The sequence below is a fragment of the Lissotriton vulgaris genome, chromosome 4_1 (assembly GCF_964263255.1).
Source record: "Lissotriton vulgaris chromosome 4_1, aLisVul1.2, whole genome shotgun sequence".
NCBI lineage: Eukaryota > Metazoa > Chordata > Amphibia > Caudata > Salamandridae > Lissotriton > Lissotriton vulgaris.
The window spans coordinates 878,272,290-878,294,912 of record NC_141691.1 but is presented as its reverse complement, the minus strand read 5'-3'; the positions used below and the strand labels follow the sequence as shown (position 1 = coordinate 878,294,912).

The window sequence follows — 22,623 nt, the reverse complement described above, 5'->3', positions numbered from 1 at the left end:
GTATTTGGCTCATTCCATCACTTTGTCTGGAAAAAATATAACACATTAAATCTATCATCTCTCAAAGACCATAACGGACAAAAAAATTCAATTTTCAGATGAAAGTCTCTTAGTAAAAAGACTGTAAACGTGACCTATGTTTACTTCAATGGCCTTTATTGTAATAATAGAACAACATCTAATTTTACAGAGCAATGCAATCAACAGGGTAGTGGTTCACCCTTTTATGAGTTCCACACAGACACCATAAGCTGTTTTTTCTGTTTTTTCTGATGAAGGAAATTATTCTTCAAAATATCCACTTAAAACAATATACAGAAGGCTGCACACGAGGAACTGTAATTTTACTGTAAACTCTAGGGAGCATATTATCAAGGGGGTTTATCTCCGCTTTTTTGGCTTTAAAAGCCAAGAAAGCGGAGATAAAATTATCTCCCTATTACCTAGCTGTCGCTAACACCAGTTAGCGACAGCTAGTAGGAGATAGCGACCATCTTGGGCCCCACTTTGCATGTCAGTGATATTTATCACTAATGCCATGCAAAGTGGGCATGCCGAGATGTTAGCGACTGGAAACAGTCGCTAACATCGCTATCTCCTTTTACCAACTTATGGAGATATTTGCGCTAAGCGTGAATATCTCCAAAAGCTAACACCTGCCCTGAGCAGTTCTTAGCCATGTTATCCAATGGGAGGTGGATAACATGGCTAATAGCATTAGCTCAGTTATGCATGAATATCGCTGCCTTTTCAGCGATATTCATGCATTGCGGCCAATTTTTATCGCATTTGCGATAAACCTTGGTAATACCAAGGTTTATCTGTGATAAAAATCGCCGCAGCTCTGCGGTAAATTTTTGTCTCTAAACAAGCAATAGCGATAATTATTGCTTGGTAATATGCCCCTAGATGTGCTGGTTATTAATATATGACAACAGGACTGGAGCCATTGATGTTCATTGATTGCTTCAGGCATGTGACGCTTAATATTCCATAACAAAATCTCAGAATTTCACTGAAAAAACCCAAAGTTGAAGTGATGTTATGCTTAGATAGAGTAAGGAGGTCTTACTTTATGTTAAGAAAACCTCAGAAATTCGCCGATATAACCAAAGTTCAAAGTGTCCTTATTAGGCGCTCAAGGGAAAGAGAGCAAGCTATCTTTATGCCTAAAATATACAGCAAGATTTGAAATATTACTACAAAATGATGGCTTATTCATTATTCCCCGATGGATACATGCACACCATTTACTACATAGAGCAGAAACACGTTTTAACCTCTTAAGTGCTGCGTCGGGGCGTTGGCCGACGGCAGCACTACCTCCCCAGTGCTGCGCACAACCATTGGACGTCCATTCAGCACTAGTTCCAATGGACAGCGCAGCACTGGGGAGGGATATTTGCGCCGCATCTAAGGTGTTAAAGACTAAACAAAAACACATCAATTCAAAGACACTCACTATACATAACTTTTTTCTCCAAATGTGCATTTACGGTAACATATCCCCACAGACAGTTTGTTTGCTGTAATATTGTGAGATCTTCTCTTCAATGGGACCAAGTACGGTCTTTGTTTTAAACCAGTTTTAAACCATGCTGCTGGTTCCTCAGTACTTTGTTTTAAACCAGTTTTAAACCATGCTGCTGGTTCCTCAGTACTTTACTTTACTATTAGCATTCCAAACTTCGTCAGAGCAAAGAAAACAATCATTCTGAGAAGTCAAGATCCAACATGTGCATGTGCCCAGTCACACAACCATAGATAGTAGATTTTCAAGTTGTTTGACATAGCATTCACTGGTCTTTCAGACACAAGACAGGAGGCACATTGTACCCAATGGAAACGGTTCACTGGTCAGAACGTCTTTAGTTTACTCCCCTTAACCACTTTGTTATAGTATTAACTGGCTCATAACTTTGCTTGGATCTGTTTGCATGGCATCTTCACCAACTGCTCTAGTCGTATGTCCATCACACCTCAGGCTTCCAAGGTACTGGTACCACAATACCAACGCAATCTAATTGGCTGGCTGCAAAATATGAGAACATATTGTGGCCACCATTAGAGGACTCTCATATATACATAAATATTGCTTGAGTTATAGCTACAATAAATAAATATCTGCAAATTACTGTTTTCGAATCAGGCCCGGACTGGCCATAGCGGGCACAAAATGTATTCAATCTTCTCCAATAACTTTTTGTACACTTTAATTGCTTTATCATTTGAATAAATCAAGTTTGTTCCATTTTGAGTCATGATATTTAATCATTGGTTATATTCTGTAATCATCCATATGAATATTCTTTTTCACACACTTTGTTCAATAATCACATTGAAAATGCTGCCCAATGCATTTTGGGTCAAGAATGACCCTTCTTCAGGGGTCGTCCAAGCACAATTTATACAACTTTATTCAAAACAGAAAACCAATAAGTCCGGTCCTCAAAATAAGTAAACTTCACATCACCAATATGAATCACAATACCTGTAACCCTCCACGAATGTTTGAGTGCCATTACAAGTTTGTTCTTATACACATGCATTACTTTGGTAGATACAATGTCTAAAGTTTCTATTCAACCAAACAATCGCTTGTGAACTACAATCCATGCAAACCTTAAATAGCCCGACCATTATGTTTCCGCGTTCGTTTGCTGATTAGTGATCATGCCTTCAAGTAATAGACGCCTGAAATACTTATCATGCAATACCGTGCAATGTCTACGTTAAAATGTGAACCAAAACAATAATGCGGTTCTATAAAACAGCGTGAGCCCCCTACTTACCTATTGATTTCAGTGAAGGTCTCTACATCTTCTTTGCAAAATACGCTAACGTGTGAAGCTCATTACTGTAGTTAGTTTATTACATGTACACGCAATGTGACGTGCTTGATGATGTGCATCCCAAGACAACTGCATTCATCAAAGTAAACATGAATACAACAACATTCCTGCTATGGTACTGCCGGATATTCACATAGTTTGATGCATTACATCAGTTCATTGAAAGGGATTCGATATTACAGATTTCTTAAGCATATATCCACTCAATTAAAAAATAATTACTCATGTAACTAACAAAACATGAATATTCCAATCTGTCATTCATCCCTATCGGATTATTGTGTTCACATTTTTTATCCCAAAAAAAATCAGATTTCAATAATTTTTTATGCGGGTCAAAATCGGTTTGAGGTTTTATAACTTGTAAAATGGTGCACCGTAGTTGTGCAATATTATGACCAGCTTGTGTCGAATGAGTTGCCACTGTGGAGTTTTCATTTTTCCTTCTTATGTTGCTTTTATGTTCTGTTATCGGGATCTTGATTTTGCGCTCTGTCTCATATAATTTTTCACATGGACATTTTACTACATGAATCACATTTGATGTGTGACAAGTACTCGAATGTAATAATGGAATGGTGGTGCTTTTCATGGGGTGTGTGAATGTATTGTGTATGATGACATTATTACAATGCACACAATTTGCGCATCTCTGCATGCCTTTATGTTGTGTTTGCTCAGTTGTTTTACTTTTTGTCAATAGTTCTTTTAAATTTTGTGACCGTTGAAAGGCAAATGTAGGTTTTTGATCAAATAGGTTTTGCAAATATGGTTCAGTTTGAATTATTGCCCAATGTTTATTAATGATGGCTTTGATTTGATGTGCTTTGGTGGAATGTTTTAGAATACATATGGTTTCTTTTTTGATTCAAGATTCTATTTTTTTAAGTAGTTGCTCTCTGTTTAATGTTGCTACTTTAGTCAAGGAATCTTTAATCAGTTTTTGAGGATATCCGCATTGTTTGTATTGTGTTGTAAAATGCTTGATGGTAGATGATGCTTCATCAGGATTAGATGTTATTCTTTTTAGCCGGATAAACTGAGAATAAGGTACGTGTTGTTTAAGTGAGTGTTGATGACAATTCCTAAAATGGAGACTGTTTCCTGTTAGTTTCTTTTGTGTACACATTGGTTTTCAAGCTTTTAGAATTAATTTAAATCAACATATCAAGAAATGCAATCTTTCTTTTGACAATCTGATGGGTGAACTTGATGTGGTCATGGATTTGATTGAGCTCTGTGATGTTATCTTGCAAATGTTTCCACTCCCCTTTCCAAATGATGAAAATATCATCAATGTATCTTTTATATACCACCAGATGGTCTTTCAAGGTCACTTTATTAAGTATGGTATTCCCTCAAATTTAGTCATGAATATATTAGCATATGATGGAGCTCCCGCGAGCCCCAACCAAGTTCCATTCCATTGCTCCTAAAAATGTTGTTTCCATTGGAAGTAGCTTTTGAAATAGCACAAAATGTAACAGTTCCAATAAATAAATCTTATTGGCTCCATAAGTCACCTTGTATTAAGAGGGCTCATTCCATCGCTTCTATCCCTTCACTATGAGGGATGGAGGTGTGTAGTGCAGTTACACCAATATTGCATAACCACCAATTTTCCATCTGATCCTTGTTTAATGAGGCTAGACAAATGCTGTGTGGTCCTTAATGTATCTTTGACCTTGTTTTACGATAGGTTGAAGGAAAAAATCCAAATATTTCCCGATTGATTCTGAAATTGACCCGTAGGCCGATACTATTGGTCTAAATGGTAGTTTCTCTGTTTTTTTATGTATTTTTGGCAGCATATAGAATTGCGGCTGTCATGTATACTCAATAGAATTTTTTAAGCGTGTTCTCATTAATCCATTTAATTTCTAATGCATTTTTTAGAATTTTCTTCAGGATACTTTGGTACTCGTTTGTAGGGTCATTCTCTAGTTGTGTGTAAATGTTTGTCACTCACATGTGAGTTATTTTGAGGACCGGACTTATTTGTTTTCTGTTTTGAATTATGTTGTAAAAATTGCGATTGAACCACCCCTGAAAAAGGGTTCTTCTTGACCCGAAATTTTCAATGTGATTATTGAACAAAGTGTGTGAAACAGAATATTCATATGGATGATTAAAGAATATCACCATTGATTAAATATCATGACTCAAAATGGATCAAACTTGATGTATTTAAAAGATAAAGCAATTAAAGCATAACAAAAGTTATTCAAGAAGATTGAATTCTTTTTTTGGTGAAAAAACCACCCAGCATTCATTTGCCCAGTATAAACATAAGGACAAAACCACCATTGCTTCAAGTCAGAGGATTTTGGCAGTTCTTCCTTAAAATGAAGGGCCCCTTTGCACTCCCATGATACTTTGTACTGATTTCCATTTGTATGTGTTTTCTTCACATGCTTGCTGTAATTTCAAGAAATCGCCTGTTTGCTTTTTCAGTGCATTTGCATTTGGTGTGTGCCTATAGCGTATGTTAAAAAATCTTGGTTTCTATAAATGTCAAATGAGGTGGCTTATGTATGTCGTTTGAATCCAAAGATCTTCTGTTTTATTCTCTGCCAATGAAAACCTACCACAACTATAATCTTTTTTCTGTGATCTTCCACTTGGCCCTATAAATGGCACCTGTATGTTTCCTCACCACAATAGCAGCACTAGTGCACTTGAGCAAATCATAATGGAATGGACTTCAAAATATTTATAGTAATTGTGTTGCTTGTTCTTTTGTATTGCTGTTTCAGAATTCTCTCAAAATTGTCATCAAGAATATCTTGCTTATTAGTATACATACATTTTCAGAATCTTTTTTTGGTGACTTCTGTTTAGGAACATCTATGCTTTTTTTCAGCAAATATATCTTGATATCTGAAACACAGCACAGATCATTGTTGGTAGTCTCTGCTAAACATGGAAATTAGATATCAGCTTAGTGTTTATGCAATTCCAGTTTAAATCTTTGTTTTCTTTATGTTGTTTTCTACATGGACACAATTGGAAAATAGAGAAAGTTTTTTTAATGTAATCACTTCCTTAGGGATTTTCTTGGTATGTGAAGGTATGTATCTTAAAGTATCCAAGCAAAAACTCCCCTTTGATATTATATAAAAAAACTAGTGATAACCCCATTACTGCTCTGTTTGTAGCAAAGAAGGCAAAGCTAGCTTGTCTGTGAAGAAGACTTTTTTTTCTGGCGGTAAGACACACCTGGCATAAAAAAAACAAAATAGCTAATTCATGTGATTATATGTGATTTTGAAAGTCTGTTGAACACAAAAATAAAAAAGGAGAAATATATACCGATCAGCCCCATTAAGTCTTCTGTTGCAACATATTACAATTTATTTACCATATCCTTCTCTATTTTGAAAAACAACATATGACTGCTGTAGAAATGAATTAGCATATTTCCACCAATTATGTGATTGTAGTAAATTTACTGTGTCTCTGAACGGCAACTTGATTTTCATTAAACTGACTTTGGATATAAACATCTTTGATGACACAGAGCAGAGCTTCGAAGCACTGTTTACAGTTTTTGTGCTGTACTGATACTTTTTCAGGCATATGCAACTATATGTTTGCAAGCATTTATTGGCAAAGTCCTCAATCAAACTGCCTCAATATGAATTAATGAATACACATTTCTCTGTGTACCTTAATAAGTGACTGAGAGATAGTGAGCTAAAATTGGTTTGTGATTATTTAGAAACTATTCATAACACCTTCTTGTCTTGTAAATCTACGATATGAGAGCAAATGGCTAGGTTTGTGAGTTCAAGGTTTTCACAATAGGACAACTTGGATTCCCAAATCATTTAATGTCTTTGAGTACTACCCCTTCTTCGAGGAACATTTCATGGGAGTAAAGTCCTGGCAAGTAGAAGGAGTATGGAAAATCAAGGTGTGGTACACCTCAGAAGTAGTACCTGTACTCTAAGAAACACAAGGGCTGCAGTAAATCGATTTCCATAGTGGTAAAGAAATCATAACACCCCCAAACCTTGCAAGTGCAAGGGAAGGGGTTTCTCCACATGTTAAAATATTTTGCCTGTAAGGGAAAAAGGAGGAAAAAGTGCATTAGCAGCGAGGTGCAGCCTTCGACGATATGGATTTGAAATCTAAGTGCCATATTTATGATCCGGTATGTGTTGCTCTTGCAACATGCAATGTGGTTCAAGAGTGACTGAAACCGTATGTCATATTTTTTATTCTACGGAAAGCCACAATGCATTACAGGGTGGCATTTCATGGCCAATGCGTGGGTGTTCCCACTCACCTCCCGTGGTTTTTGATGCATTCCCAGATTTATCAAACCTGAAAAACCTGGGAATTTTCTTTGTATTCAAATTATTTTCAAACTAATAGTTTAAAGATAACCTTCAAAACCCTTAGCACCTTATTGTAACACACTGTTAACTACTTTATGGTTTTAAATCAAGCCACAAAAGGTTCTACTCTGAGTAAAGAACCTTCCTCATGCTAAACTTAGTATAGTTTCATTCAGTAATGTTTTAAATGAGGTGAGAAAATGTCCTACGAGACTGGAGGAAATTGGGTTACTGGTTGAGGGGAGTGATCCCCTACTGAAGCCTCAACCACTATTCTTGTCAAGGTGAATCACAACCAAATCCAAAATTAACCTGTGCTCAACCCCCTGGTAGCTTGGCACGAAAACACTCATGCTAACTTTGAGGCAATGTATAAAGTATATATGCAGCACACAAACAGTAATAACATAGAAACACCCCCCAAGAAATATCCCAAGCCAGTTTAGAAAAATAGAGTAAAAGGTAATAAATTGTTCTACATCAAAACAACAAAAATCCAATTTGAAGAACCGAAAATATGCAATTTTAAAGATGTAAGTAAAATTAGTGCTTTAAAGCACATCGCGCAAACTGTGGGTATCTGGTTGCACTCCACCAGGACAAACTCACATGTTCAGGATGACCGCAGTCAAACACAGGCCTGATACAGGGACACAAGTTAGGTTTACTAAACAAAGTATCATAAATCCTGATGCGGAGCATTGCAAAATTCTGGGGTGAGGATTCATTGCAAAACAGCAGTTCTGATGAGCTGCATGCTGTTATGTAAAGCCCTGCAGCTAGTATGCATTGCACAGCGGTAATTCTGGGAAGCTGCTTGGCTCTGATGCAAGGTCCTGTTTTAGAGAGGCAGTGCGTAGCGGCAGTTTAAAAGAGCTTTAAGGCCATGTGTTTGGCATGCATCACGCAGCAGCAGTTCTGATACAGAGCTGCTAAGAGAAGCATTCACTGTGTCAATTCTGCCAAAGAAGATCACAGCTGGGCTGGCAGAGCACCTTCAGGTGCACTTCCAAGAGTCCAGGACAGGGGTAGCACCACTTGTGGGGTCAGGATAGGATTCATAGAAGACAGAGTCAAGGTGCAGGGCTCAAGGTGGTTGGAGCCTTTTCTCTCCCTGAGGCTATGATTAGGAGGCCAGCCAATTATCCCTTGAAGTCACTCTGGTTGTCCTGGGTTCAAGATTCCGGTTCCAGTCTTTTTCACTCAGTCAGCAGGGCAACAGAGTAACCCTTCTTCTGACTCTTCCACAGGTACAGATATGTGCTGAAAAGCAGAGTCTAAGGGTCCAATATTTGTACCTGGTGCCAGCTTTGAGGTGTCTGGCTGTTCCTGCCTCCCTTCCATGGCCCCAGCTTGTCTGCGGACACAAAAGACGAGCGTGAAACCCTTTGCGAGTGTGCTGAGGCAGAGTCTTTGTGATGTGTAAGTGTGGTAGGTCACAGTTCTGTACCCATCAAGTCAGAGATTACCCACTTTGCCAACACATATTCCCACCTTGTCTAATTTTCTGGGAGTAACACAAAATGATCTAGTCATGTTTTTATTTTTATTTTATTTTATTTTATTGAAGCTTTGTATAGCGCTAGCTGGACCCGAGGGTATAAGAGCGCTTCACAGCATGTACAATTATGAACAAGAACATTTTGGCCAGCAAACAAGGACACTAGAACAATAAGAGAAATAAAAGTCAGCAGATCATCAACTTAAGAGCAACGAGGAACAGAGTTCGAGAGCCCCATTTCCGGCTGTGGGGTTTTGGGAGGGAGAAATAGCTGTCCTACCCCCGTCAAAAGTGGGATTCTCGTTACGGCCGAGAGTGTTCTAGGAGGAGGGCTTTGAGTAATGTCTTGAATTTCAGGAAGGAGGTGGTCATTCTGATATGGGGGGATGGAGTTACAGATCTTAGGAGCATTTCCCGCAAAGGATTTGTTTGAGGTTTTGTGTTTCCGTGATTTGAGTGGGATGAGAAGAAGCGTGTTGGAGCTTCTGAGGTTCCTGGACTGACCGGCCCTTTTGAGTTTGGCGGCCAGGTATTCTGGTTTGCCTGTGTGCAAGGCTTTGTGCGTGAGGAAAGCTGTACGGAAGCTGGCTCGCTAGTCAATAGGGAGCCATTTCAATTCCTTGAGTGCCGAAGAGATGTGCTCATATTTCTTCGTTCCTGTGACCATTCTTGCGGCGGCGTTGTGGGTAGTGGAGAGAGGACCTAGGTGCGATTTTGCTGACCCGGTCAGTGCTGTGATGCCATAGTCAATTCTGGAGAGCACCAATGCCTGAGTGATCTTTCGGGGGAAGGAAGGGTTTAATTTTGTAGAGTAGTTTCAGATTTAGGAACACACTTTTGGCGGTCTTTGAAATGTGTTTTTTTAAGTCCAGTTTGGGGTCAAGGGTAATCCCTAAGGATTTCACTGAGTCTGTTGTCGTAAGGGCGCCGTTGAGGGCGTCTAAGGCTTTGAGCCATTCGATGATTTGGGGGTTTTCGTCACTGTTAGAGATGAGGAGAACTTCAGTTTTCTCTTGGTTAAGTTTGAGGTGGTTGGTTGAGAGCCAATATTGGACCTCAATGAGTGTGACATTAAGTCTGTAAATGTCTGCGATCAAGGAAGTTTCCAGATAGAGTTGTGTGTCATCCGCTTCGAGGTGTTGGAGAATGTTGGAGTTTCTTAGCAGTGTGGTGAGGGGTTCCATATAAATGTTGAAAAGTTGTGGGGAGAGAACTGATCCTTGTGGAACTCCTCGGCTAACGGGAAGGGGGTCCGACTCAAAGTTGTTGATTTTTATTCTTTATGTACGGTTGTGGAAAAAGGAGGAGAACCATTTTAGAACCGTCTTTTCAATGCCCGCTCTCTCCTGGAGGACTTTGAGGAGCAGGGTGTGGTCAACGGTATCAAACGCGGCCGACAGATCTAGGAGGATGAGAAGGCTACATTGGTCAGAGTCGAGTGACATGTGGAGATCGTCTAAGACATTTAAGATTGCGGTTTCAGTGCTGCAGCCCTTTCTGAATCCTGATTGGTGTGGGTCTAGTAGTTTGATGTTCTCCAGGTGTTGGGTTAACTGTGGAAGAACACATCTTTCTAGAATTTTGGAAAGGAGAGGAAGATTCAATACTGGTCTAAAGTTGTTCATGTCCTTAGGGTCGAGGCCAGGTTTTTTTTAATAGCGGCGTGGCTTGTCCAATTTTGAGGCAGTCTGGAATGGATCCTGTGCTCAGTGAGCTGTTGATAATCTTGCACCAAATTGGGGCTAGTGTAAGCTTGAAGTCTATAGTCAGTCTCGAGGGAAGCGGATCGAGGGCGTGGGAAGAGGGTTTAGCGGTGGCAATCAGATTGCTTACCACTTCTTCCTGGATGGGATGGAAGGAAGATCAGCGAGTAGGGGTCATCATTGGGGTATTGCTATTGGTTGCTGGTGTCGGGATCTCCATGGGGGTGGCGGGCTTGATGCTGAGCGATCGATCAAGTGGATTTTGGACGCCTCCATGTTGGCTGTCACTGGTTTAGATGTTTGGCTCTTGATGATGTTAAAGAGTTCTTTGGGGTGGTTTTTAGCATTGTCTAAGGCGGAGGAGAAGAATGTTGTCTTTTTGCTCTTGATGAGATCATTGTACTTTCCACGTGCTGCCTTGAGGTGATCCCGTTGGAGGGGGGAGGGGTTGTTCCTCCAGGTTCTTTCTAGGGTTCTGAGGTGTCTTCTTTCCTCATTGATGTCTGTGGTGAACCAGGACCTGTAGGGGCTGCTTCTGGGTTTTTTTAGTTTCAGGGTTGCCAGCCGGTTCAAGGTGAGCACCAAGTTGGAATGGTAGAGCGAAGTGAGTTCAGTGGTTGAGAGGAGATCCGCCGTGTTTGGGAGGAGCGTGCTTAGACCTTCTTCCGGTTTTTCTCGGGGGACTCGGGAAGTGTTCCTGACCCACAAACGAGCGTCCTGAGTGGGTGGTTGGGATAGGGCCGGTTGGTTGATATGAAAGAGTATGATGTGGTGGTCGGACCAGTTCACAGGACACAGGAACCAAATAGTTTGGATAAGAAAATGCCAACTTTCTAATTGACGTGATGCTCATTATGTAACACATATGTACAGTGAACCTTGTAAGACGATATATGTGATGTATCCAGACAACTGCGACATGTACGAACTGATACATCATCCTGTCCACCACAGAACATATGTATGGTACAACATAAATGTAAGAACTGAAAAAATAGAGTTAAAGACTGTTGCTGCATGTTGTAGCAGTATGTTTTAATTGCTGAAAATCCACTTGTAAAACCTGAAAATCAATAAAGATATATTTTTTAAATAGAATGCACTTTCTAAAAGTGCATTTTCAGAATTGTGACCTAAAATCCAAACTCAACGTTCCCACCTGCTCCTCACTGAAAGTTATCACTTATTAAATCCAAACTCAACGTTCCCACCTGCTCCTCACTGAAAGTTATCACTTATTAAATGCTGTAAGGTAACCTAATGTTATCCTATGAGAGAGGGATGCTTCGTAGTAATGAAAAATAAATGTTAGAGTTTTTCACTAACAGGACATGTAAATCTTTACATGTCCAACTTTGTAAAGACCTTGCACCCTGCCCTGTGGACTATTTAGGGCCTACCCTCTGGGTGACTTATATATAATATAAAGTCAGGATTTTTTGCCAGGTCAAAATGGCAGTTTAAACTGCACACACAGACAGAACATAAAAAACAATACCTTTTATTGCCCTGCTCCTTAATTTTGGCCTCTCTCCAGTAGTTATTTACAAACATTGAAAACAACAACAATAAATTGAATTCACTACCTACCTGTCAAATTCTTTCTGTTCAACATTCTCAAAGTTTAAGTGAATCAAAACCTGTTTGACCTTTACAGTGATCTCTTGCTGGATCTGCACAAAAGTTTACTGAAAAAAACTCACCAAAGCACACACATTGTCATCATTTTAGAAATCATGATTTTTTTTATTGACATGACACCAAACCTTTTTTTTTTTACAAACATTGCTGCATGAATCATCACTAAAAGAAAATGAATTGCAAGGGTACCTGGCTGCACCACCTATTTCAATCTTGTTGCAGTGTTATTCACTGATATTTATGCTGCATGTGACAGAATTCATAGCCTGTATTTAACCTGGGGAAATCCAATTCTGTGACTCCTCCTTACTTCATTTATCATCACAAACCTACTCTTGTACAAGTTAATTGGGGTTTGTCAAACTTTTGGATAGTGTTTAATTTTGTCAGGCAGCACTATTTCATAAACTGAAACAAATGTATTTAGTATTTACTTTTGCACATGGCTGTTTTGTAAAGCAAAAGCATTGCGATTTCTTGTAATTTCCCAGAGGGTTTTATGAAAAAGCAACTACTTCCTTGGCTATCTGCCATTGGTAGTCAGAAATTCAGATCATGTAAGCCATTGCATTAAGGTTTTGGCAGGGCCTGGGCATGGGCTTGTTAGGTGTCTGGTCTCCTATTGAAGGGAGGTAGTTAAATTCTTTGTTGATGTTATAATAAAGCTCTGTATAGAGGTTTGTGTGTGTGGCTTTCTGGAAGGCTGTCAGCATGAGGAGCAATGCAGTCAATACAATGAAAAACAAGATTAGCAATTGGCAGTATAAGCTCTTGACTATGTAAAATGTGATGGTCAAAATGTTGGCCTGCAAGTTACACAGGAGAAACAAAGACCAATAGCTCCTAACTACAGCTTATGTCCCACACTCTCTTATCTGATTCTCTGAGAATATGCCCTCAACGTCACGAACGTGCACCGCCCCAGCATTAAGTGCTGGAAAAGGTACATTGATGACATTTTCTTAATTTGGTCAGGCAGTGGGATAGAATTCAATGACCTTGTTGTATATCTGAATAATATTCAGAAACACCTCACCTTCACCTCTACTATACATAAGCCCATCATAGCCTTTTTAGATTTAAACATTAAAAATGAGAATGGTACTTTATACACACCTTCCATAGAAAACCAACAGAAAGAAATACACTTCTATCATACAGGACCCACCATCCACATGCACTACGGGATGGCTTACCATTTGAGAAGTTTCTGCACTTGCTCAGACACTGTTCACAGAAATAGGACCACATAACTGAAGCTGAAACTTTGAAGGCAAAGTTAGTGGCAAGAGGCTACCCAAACAGACTAGTCAAGAAATCACTCAAAGGAGCTTGGTTTTGCCCCAGGGAGCAATTGCTAGCAATAGAAGAAAAAGCCTCAATTGACAGACTCATTTGGGTGACTACAATTGGGGTACATACCAACCAGGTCCGCAAGTTAATCACCAAAAATCTGGATATTATAAAAAAGCATTGATCCCGAGATTGAGCCCCCAATGTTTGCTTTCAAACATGGTAAGAATGTGAAAGACCATTTAATATGCTCATCCACAGAAAGTACTGTGCGGACCAGCAACTCATTACTATCTACCTGGGGCTTACCAGAAGTAATAGGACACATTAAGTGTGGTAATTGTGTCTCTTGTGCCTTCACATCTAACACCAAAACATTTGAGCATGCAAATGTAAAACATACATTGGAATTATTTGCACACTGTAACACACGTAATGTGGTGTATTGTCTATGGTGTTCATGGGATCTGCCATATATTGGACAAACTCAACAACCCATTAAGGCAAGGATGGGACAACATCGAAGTCGCATAAGGCTCTCTGTTGCTAATGTTCCATTAGTCACTCACTTCACTGAAAAGAACCATACTGCAGATGACATAAGATGGCAGGTCATTGATAAAGCCATTATCCCAGAAAGAGGCGGGATCTTACACAGATTTTACATCAACTGGAATGCTGTTGGATAGAGAGGACAAACTCCATAGCTCAGGGGCTAAACTCCGCAGAAGAATGGCAGGCTTTTTGACCACACTAATGAACTAGAACAATTGAAAACACTGCCACTTAATAAGAGAAGTACCATTGGCACTTCACTTGTGGGTCCCTTGACTCCCATGCATTACAAGTTACATCTATGTATATGTGGGTATAACTAATTTATAAAAGGCAAATTCATTAACCCACACAGTGAATGATGTTTTTTGCCAGCCGTTGTATGATCGTTCCTTCTGATGATTTGTCTAACTCTATTATCTACATTTAGCTGCCCTCCATTGCTTAGTTGTCTAAACTCAATTCATGTACGTTGCTGTGACATCATTTTGCGCATGACAACAATTATGTTACTTATCAAACAATACCCGTTAGGGCCAATGGTCAATGTACGCAAAGATATAGCAGAATCATATAGTATAGATAATAAAATTGTAGTGCATTTTGTCTAGATAAGTGTAAAATACTACCATGCTTTGCTTGGTTAATACAACGTGGGCACTGATATTTGGCACACAGCAGCATTAATGTTAATTAAACAACACCCGTTATGACCAAATGGGTCATATCGGCAAAGGAGTGGAACAAGCATATTGGGTATATAACCAAATTGTAATGTATATTGTTTAAATGTGTGTACAACACCAGTAAATACACTACTAACTCACACCGAGCGGTGCATGCACAGCAGGTACTCACTAGACATTGTAATTAATTATTTACAGAACACATGGCCTCCTTGTTGGTATTAAATTACTGGGCACTACTATGATGCCTAGGTCACAGCCTGTGTTTTGCCGGCCAATATAAAAATTATTGCCACATTTCACTTCTATCTGTCTCTACTATTTCACTCAATCTGTTCTTCATTCTCCATCACCGGTCTTGCCTTCATTTCTTCTGTTGACACCGGGAAACCGGATAACACTGTTAGGCGATAATTTCAAGTAATGCCAGCGGTGAAACTTTGAGCCGGTTTTGGGGGGATCCCAATCTATTATACTGTTGCGGTCACCGCGGGCTCATTGTCATCTGGCCCCGGCAGCCAGACACATGCTGTTCTGCCACTACGCGTTGCATCGGCACGCTGCACTGAACTCCGATTGTGTCACATAATAGGTAAGATCTTCTCCCTTCCGCTATGAACTGTACAGACCATACACTGTAATGAACCCCTTTGTAAATCATTCCCTCCTGTAATTTTACAGGAATCCCCACCCCTATGACTGATTAATTAAGTCGTGGGCCTCATTCAAAACCTACATGATGGAGCGGCTGTACCTCCTGTATTATCCATCTTCATTATATAATAGGAATTGCCATCCACAAGACTGAATAACTAAGTTGTAGGATTCATGTAAAATGCACAGGACCGAATGACCGTACCTCCTGTGTTTGCATTATTTCCTTTGGGTAAGATCATTTATTGTCTCTCTTCCCTACCGCTGATTTAATGGATTCAATGCAATATTTCTGACAGACACCCCCTTTTTCCAACAGAGATCGAAACAGGATTGCACACATTTTTATGCACCCTAGATTGAGTTCCACCCCGGTATCTCTGCTTCATCGCGCTGTGCTATTAATTAGTTTGCCAGCCCTCCCTACCCTCAGAATGGGGTAAGCTCTCATGTATTAGCATATTATGCGCTATGGTTATATTGCTGATACTGACTCTAATATTACCAGTTCCTCTCTAATGTACTACATTTCTCGTTTCACATGTGCAGCACCCAGCTGGGTCCCTTGTGAGTATCCTTTCCTTCTTTTTTCCAATTGCTTGTGGCACCTATCCATCACCCGGCTGCACAGACACTCTCCTAGGTACTAAGTGACCCTTGGCGCTCCAATTTAGGCACTGTTACTATTACCATGGCCACATACTTATAGTCTCCTTCTCTTTTTAGATGTCCCTACATTGCTAGGTCCTGAAGAGACCCTACATCACACAAAGGGTCGAAACGTCATCGACAAATAACTAAAACAACAGTAAAGTAAAGGTATCCCTTGGTAAGTTTCTTCACTAATCAAGCCCACATAATGATACTGGACATTTACACTGAACAACATATAACAGAAACATGTGTTTAAAAAACTTTTTTCAAATTTATTATTCTTATTAAAAACATAGAAAAATCACACAGTAAAAACAAATATAAAAAGTGTAAAAAATACACTTCTACTTCACACAGGGTTTATCAACATAAAATACTTCCTATACAGAAATACTAAACAGTGCCCTTAAATTCATCAATGGAAAACACAAGACAGGGGAGAGACAAAAGGTTGGGACAGTATCATTTGTCATTGAAATTTGACTCATCAGGTATTATAATCTCACAGAACCAGTCCTGGGCGCTTTCAAATCTTGCGGCCTGCAGCTTTGGCACGGTTACCCAATTGAGCAGTTTATGTTGCGTTGACGCGTTTCGATGGCTTAAAGTTCAAATATGTGCCATCTTTTTCAAGACTATTTCTTTATATGTCTCTCTCTTGTTAGGCGGCACTGGTTGGTTGCCTTGTGGTGTATACACTCCTGTGGGTAAACATATTTCTGTCAGTGTTTGTTATTTTCAAAAATCACTACACCATTCTTAAACCTCACATTTCATCTCATTCTGGTGCCTTATACTTTGAGTACACTCAACTTGGAGCTATTCAATGTTAGCCATGGTATTCTTATATTCACAAATACATATACTTCCTTTTGGGGAAAATTGAGCCTCACCTATGGTCTGACTTCCCATGGATTATAACTCTTTACTTTAAAAAAACGAGAACACCATGAAATGTTGCATGTCAATCCACGGACAGAAACCAAGACCACACAAGGGTCCTCAGTAGTGGGAAACCGGAGAGTACAACAAGCATTAATGAGTCACAATATACCCAGCAGGTAACCGCATTTAACTGCCCAATGCTGGAACAAATTAAAGGTGTGCTATTTAGAAATTTTTTTTATACAATAAATAGAATATTAAAAAAAGGAAAATATTCTCTTTTCTATATAGATTTTAACCCATCATTTTTGTGCCAAAGATCAACAAAGCAAGTAATGAGATATTCATATAAACAGACCACCTCAAATATCCAGGTAACAACTATATCAAATTAGTGATGTGATACGTGCATGTTCATAGATACACGCATATAAAAATGTGATAAGTGCGCTAAAATACGTGTTTGCTCCCTAATGTAAAAGATAAAATAATCTATTTTTCAGACCATCCCTTAAAGTCCCCAATGAGGAGGTTCAATACTGAGAAGAACCTAACAACAACTATGAGATAAAGGTAAAAAAAACATCTCATAGTCACTATGCATGAACTTATAAGACCCTCAGGGGTAGTTAGTCAGTCGCCACACTATGGAAAATAAGTAGCAAGCGACTATATAGTTTCCTAATTCAAAGGGAATTTTGACTTTTAAAAGAACACACAATAATATTGGACACACCAATGGTGATGCAATGACTTTTTAGTTATATTTGAATGCTGATGAAGTACAATGTGGCATAAGTTTGACTAAAATCATGGACCTAACGATCGAACCTTTGGATAAAAGTAACATGCAATGCACATTACATGGTGTTCTCGTTTTTTTAAAGTAAAGAGTTATAATCCATGGGAAGTCAGACCATAGGTGAGGCTCAATTTTCCCCAAAAGGAAGTATATGTATTTGTGAATATAAGAATACCATGGCTAACATTGAATAGCTCCAAGTTGAGTGTACTCAAAGTATAAGGCACCAGAATGAGATGAAATGTGAGGTTTAAGAATGGTGTAGTGATTTTTGAAAATAACAAACACTGACAGAAATATGTTTACCCACAGGAGTGTATACACCACAAGGCAACCAACCAGTGCCGCCTAACAAGAGAGAGACATATAAAGAAATAGTCTTGAAAAAGATGGCACATATTTGAACTTTAAGCCATCGAAACGCGTCAACGCAACATAAACTGCTCAATTGGGTAACCGTGCCAAACCTGCAGGCAGCAAGATTTAAAAGCGCCCAGGACTGGTTCTGTGAGATTGTAATACCTGATGAGTCAAATTTCAATGACAAATGATACTGTCCCAACCTTTTGTCTCTCCCCTGTCTTGTGTTTTCCATTGATGAATTTAAGGGCACTGTTTAGTATTTCTGTATAGGAAGTATTTTATGTTGATAAACCCTGTGTGAAGTAGAAGTGTATTTTTTACACTTTTTATATTTGTTTTTACTGTGTGATTTTTCTATGTTTTTAATAAGAATAATAAATTTGAAAAAAGTTTTTTAAACACATGTTTCTGTTATATGTTGTTCAGTGTAAATGTCCAGTATCATTATGTGGGCTTGATTAGTGAAGAAACTTACCAAGGGATACCTTTACTTTACTGTTGATAAGTACCCCATTCCCCTGGTTTTGGGGGTCCCTCTCTTTTTAAATTAACAATAACTAAAACAAACCATTCACCAGCGCTTATCATTGTATAGAGACGCAGTTTATATTCTGTATATTTTGAAATGATCGACTTTTTGAAAAATTGGAAACCATGCACATATGTCACTAAATATGCAATGCAATAGAGGTAGTAGTGTTTCCCAAGAGGGAAAGAAACCACACAATCAAACAAATATATTCATTGAAATCAGAAGTGCTATAGTGTGACAAATCATATTCCTACTTATGCCATGGGTGCTCGTCTGGCTTAAGGCACCTACTACCAAAAAGATGCCAATTACACTGCAGAATATCTGGAGCGTTGCACACAAGATCAGAAAAAAGCCTCTTATACTGCACACCGTCCGTTTGTCCGGATGGTCCCAAAGTCTAGGAATCAAATAGGTTTCCAACCGCTTCTACTTGTTCATCCCAAAATAATATCACCATTCCATATACATTTGTCAGTGTTCCAAATTGTCCAAGATAAAACAGAGCCACACTGAATCGTCGTTCTTATTGAAATCAGTTTATTCTCTGGTGGTTGTGTCGCGTTCGAATCTAGGACCCTGATCAACCCTATGACCTTATGCCCCTATACGGCTATAATCCATTTATTCCCCTATAATGGCATAAACATTCAAGTGTAATATTTCAGAAACTTGTCTCTGGCCTCACACGATCAGAGCCACATTCCTATGCAGCTTCCTCTGCAGCTCATTAGTAAATGACACAGCAGAAGCCACTATCTAAGATTCCTAGATTAACACTCCGAGTTCTTCAACAAGATAAAAACTCAGCAACCTGGGAAATCCCCGCTTGCTATGTTTTGATTTGTAATAGAACTCTAATGAGCACTAAAAGGACGATCACTTCCTAGTGACATCTTTATTGACGTCTTATGTCCAAAAACTTACGTCAAACAAGGCACCTTTCAGGTATAAATACTACCAACGTTGCCTTAAGCAAACGCTGCCTCGATACTATTGCTGCCTCGCTGATACTGAAGCTACCGCGGCCGCAACGGCATCAGCGAACAATGGTGTGGTGAACACAGGAGCAGACCAGCTGTCCCCGGCAGAGCCCAGCAAATGCAAGCTGCCCACAGACGCTGCCCCTCCTCCTCCTCCTCGACGCGCTGAGAGAGACGCTGTCTTTTCTCCTGCCGAGAAATCCAGCTCCGGCGTTTCCAGCCTACTCTTGCGAGTGACTGGGATATCGAGTCCTGGAAGGAGATACAAGACCTCCAACATTCTATTCCAGAGGTATGGTGTTTACTAAACCCTTAGAGAGAATTCTTGAAGCAAACCTTGGCAAAACCAACTTAACTTAAAGCTACTTACTCCCTTCCACGTGTTAGGCTTAGGTCAGGCACACTGGGGTAGGCGTATTTAGAAACACCAGTTGAGTACGTTAGCCTAATGTATATATGAATGTATATATTTTATTCCTTTTAACCATTGTATGGCTAAGAAACCATATCAATGCTTTTACAGTATTATTTCGCAATACTCATTTTACTGTATGCACTTTTTATAATAACAAGTCTTGCAATTGTGGCAATACATTTCTCTTGTATGAGTAGAAAGACTGTTCAATAAATGATACCTTTTATTGAAAACGCCCGTCTCTCTACTCTCTACATATTGTGAAAGTAATCTGCACAACAACTGACTGAGTAAAATAACTGTCTATTGGTTCGCACGACTCTAGAGATTGACTCTTATCTGAGGAGCAAAGTTGTCATGTTGCACGGTTGTTGGAAAACTGAATCCCTTCTTGTCTGTGCTAAGGAAGCTGATCACTTCCTATTCAGTCAAGAAAGTTTCCAGTGACCTCTGAGCTAGTTGGTAACAAACCCAATTAAGTTTAGCATAGTCAGTGGAGACCTGGAAGATCCGCACTTCTACGTCGATACTACTGTTTATGTTATTCCAATGCGCAGGGCCTATTGGGAAAATAGGAACTACACTACAGTTGTTACATCCATCACAAAAAGACTGCCATTGTGCCAACACGTGTTTCGTCTTTCCAGAGACTTTGTCAAGGCTGTAATACAAGATTATAACAAAACTTGTGTAATCACAATAATGTCCAAGACGTACAGCATAGTTATCATCCACCTCTCTTGGTTTGTAACAACACACTGGACACAAAAAGATCCAAACTCTCAAATTTTCAATTTTATGGAAACACCATCCAAAACATCCTGAACTCAAAAATGTAGTCAAATGTATCACATACCATCAGAAAAACAAATGGGTTAAATTAGTTGACTGCTAATAAATCCCTGTTATTATCCACAATACATATTGAAGCCTTTCACATACAAAAAAAACTAATTGAAATGTTCCCTAACTAAATATCATTGTATCAGGTAAAACCTGTAGCACACTTAGAAAAGGGGGTTAGTACCATAATCACCTCAAGGAATAACTTCAAAGATAGGCAGTAGTCTTCTAAGATGTAGAGTAGTGTTTAGAGAAGAAAAAAACTCCCAGTGCTCAAGAAACATTCACCCAAATAAAGTGTTATGTTGTCACATTTAAATCCCAGTGCTCTATGCAGTAAGAGCCAAATTACTAGTGACAAAATTGTCACCCACGATTTGGCAAAGACATTCGTTCATAAAGGTATCCGTTGATTGACAATGTTCTCTCAGTGCTTTTGGTATCAAAATATTCCAATTCTAGCAAATCAAAAAGGGATACAACTTTAGAACTCATCCCTATGCCGTTATCTGTTACAATCAAAAATATACTTACTGGCCCACAGACAAGTTGTAGTCCGGTTCTACTCAGTGTGTATATAGTCCACATGGTATTTATAACTGAAATTGGTTACATATATAATCTTGCCATTCTCACCCTTTTCAAACGTTCGTTTTTCAATAATATCCTGGGCATCAGTAATCCATATCCTCGAAATGGTCCTGCTATCCGTGGTTCAGATGTTGAAAATGTCTAGATTAAATAAACATTTATTGACCATATTAGTCTTCTAAACTGCTACCCACATCACCCTCAGATGAAGCAAACAACAATATATCATGTGGAGGATCAAAATTGGGCAAGTGCGATAACAAGGTTTTATTAGATCTGTTGTGTGCATGACAGTTAGGTAATATAATTACTTAGCTACAGGCAATGCTGTAATTAAGGGACAGCACTTAACATTAGGGACATTCAAAGCGTTTTGCTCTGACTCTATGTCCATTGCCAGATCTAAGCTAATCATTTGGTATAGAGGTTTTTAAATAACGGTACATACTAGGGAACTGGTATGGAGGTGATACATTTTGATGCTCCACATGATATATTGTTGTTTGCTTCACCTGAGGGTTATGTGGGTAGCGGTTTAGAAGACTAATATGGCCAATAAATGTTTATTTAATCTAGAAATTTTCAACATCAACCCATTTGTTTTTCTGATGGTATGTGATACATTTGACTCCATTTTTGAGTTCAGGATGTTTTGGATGGTGTTTCCATAAAATTGAAAATTTGAGAGTTTGGATCTTTTTGTGTCCAGTATGTTTTTACAAACCAAGAGAGGTGGATGATAACTATGCTGTACGTCTTGGACATTACTGTGATTACACGAGTTTTGTTATAATCTTGTACTACAGCCTTGACAAAGTCTCTTTTTTTCCTTTTTTTTTCACATTTTTCTTTTACATCCGGTGTGTTTACAACATTACACAGTCATTTACAACAAATACAGATTTGTATTTATAAACAAGTAAAGAAAACAAAAAAAAATAACCAAAACCAAAGAGAAGAGAACCAAAATACATATTTAGGACAACCATGAAAAGAGGCAGCAAAAACCACTAAACTTCAAAAAATTGCATCCTACGTTCTCTCCATAAAAACTTATAAAACTGACAAATTTCTCAACTACCATCAGGGACAGATTTCCTGCATTTCCATTTCTCAATAGGTAGCCATATCTTTCCCCCCAGAACTTTTGCCTTCCTTCCTCTTCTATCGTATATGGCCCTCTCCAGGTTGTATGTAGATAGTAGTCTTGCTACCCACGTCTGAAACGACGGTGCTGATTTCTCCTTCCATGCTTTAGCTACAATTATCCTAAATACTGCAGTGACCATAAATAAAAATTCTGGATAGGTTGTATTTACATCTAGGC

The 22,623-nt window shown here is 39.0% G+C and overlaps 1 protein-coding gene across 2 annotated transcripts in view; it reads right to left on the bottom strand.

Moving 5' to 3' along the window:
* LOC147722680 (cadherin-10-like) overlaps nucleotides 1-22,623 on the bottom strand; it is an 862,765-nt gene that overhangs the window by 528,442 nt on the left and 311,700 nt on the right. The window lies entirely within an intron of this gene.